This window comes from Austrofundulus limnaeus, unplaced genomic scaffold, assembly GCF_001266775.1.
Source record: "Austrofundulus limnaeus strain Quisiro unplaced genomic scaffold, Austrofundulus_limnaeus-1.0 Scaffold856, whole genome shotgun sequence".
Classification (NCBI taxonomy): domain Eukaryota; kingdom Metazoa; phylum Chordata; class Actinopteri; order Cyprinodontiformes; family Rivulidae; genus Austrofundulus; species Austrofundulus limnaeus.
Genome location: NW_013953258.1, coordinates 127360 through 128826, shown reverse-complemented (window position 1 = coordinate 128826; position 1467 = coordinate 127360). Strand labels below are relative to the sequence as shown.

The 1467-nt window shown below is 35.2% G+C and overlaps 1 protein-coding gene across 1 annotated transcript in view; it reads right to left on the bottom strand.

Moving 5' to 3' along the window:
* The window catches only part of rfng (RFNG O-fucosylpeptide 3-beta-N-acetylglucosaminyltransferase), a 31140-nt gene that overhangs the window by 5657 nt on the left and 24016 nt on the right, over nt 1-1467 (bottom strand). The window lies entirely within an intron of this gene.

Sequence of the window (1467 nt, the reverse complement as noted above, 5' to 3'; positions counted from 1 at the left end):
TGACCACCCCTGTGTGAGTAGTGGTCCCAGTCTGACCACCCCTGTGTGAGTAGTGGTCCCAGTCTGACCACCACTGCTTCGGGGGCCACAGTTACTGCAGGTCAACAGCTTTAAGCCTGAAGATCCATCAGTCATTATGTAAATAAACCAAGTATTACAAAGATTTGTTACCTTTGAAATTGTTTATTTTGCTGTATTTAATCATAAAAACAACATTCAGAACCCTATAAAAGTGATAATAAAACAAAAACAAAAAGAACACATTTTGCCTCCTATTTAACACAAATAATATTGTGACATCTCTGACCTGCTTGATTTTTAAACCTATTTTATTTTCACTTTCATATTTCTACCTTCAACTGCTTGTAATTTTAACTGTCTTGGATGATCATAGAAATTATTTTTATCAGCTTGTAGCCAAGATTCTGACACTGATGTAGATACCAAAACATGTCTGTGTTTAACTAAAAGGACTTACAGTAATTAAAGTAGAAAACCGGGGGATTGGGCTGAAGAGATCAATGAAGCAACTGGCAGGCCGAACTTTGGTTGCTAACGGGCCGGATGTGGCCCACGGGCCACCAGTTGAATAGCCCTGCTATAGATTATTTTGTGTCTCTATCAGAGGTGAAGACACAGAGTTCAAACAGTATTGCTACAACAGTTGTGTCTCAGTTCTTGGGAGTGTGTAAAACAACTCTTCATGATGAGTTTGGTCATATTTAATTGTAACGTCTAACTAGTGTTACATTTAAAAGCAAAGAATAAAACTATCATTTTTAGGTTTCAAATGTAACAAAAAAGTAAAAGTTTTGATTAAAAAATATTTGTTAAAATTACATTAAAAAATACGTAAATACTGCAACAAAATAAATGTACTTAGTTACTATAAACCTTTGGTTTCTATATCCGTATCACATATCTACTTTTAGCCAAAGTAGCTTTTTTATTAAAATAAATACAACAGTCACCAGTGGTGGGCAGCGCTAATCCAAAATTAGCTCCGCAATTTCTAAAGCGCTTATGAAAATATTTAGTTCCACAACTTCAAACAAGCTTATGCTATAAAAAACTAGCAGAAGCTAATTTTAAAGTGCAAGTTTCATTTTGACACTTACTAGCTGGCAACAATTCTTGTACAATATATGTACAACACTGCCAACTAGCGGTGTATGAATCCTTGGACATCTTAATCCTACAACCTCTGATTGCTGGGGATGTGATTTCCTGAAACAGACCTTTAGCACCTGGTGTAAAAATTAAAAAGTTGTTGAGGATTGCTAGTTCGGTTGATTCTTTAAAAAGTTGTTGAGGATTGCTAGTTCGGCTGCTTCTTTGTCTTTTTCTTTTGTTTGTTGTAGATTTTTCATTAAAGAAGCATCAATAAAGTAATTTTAAAACTGTTTATTGGGAAACTGAAGCGATGCATTCTGGGTACATTTGTGACAGGAAACGAAAGCACGGAGA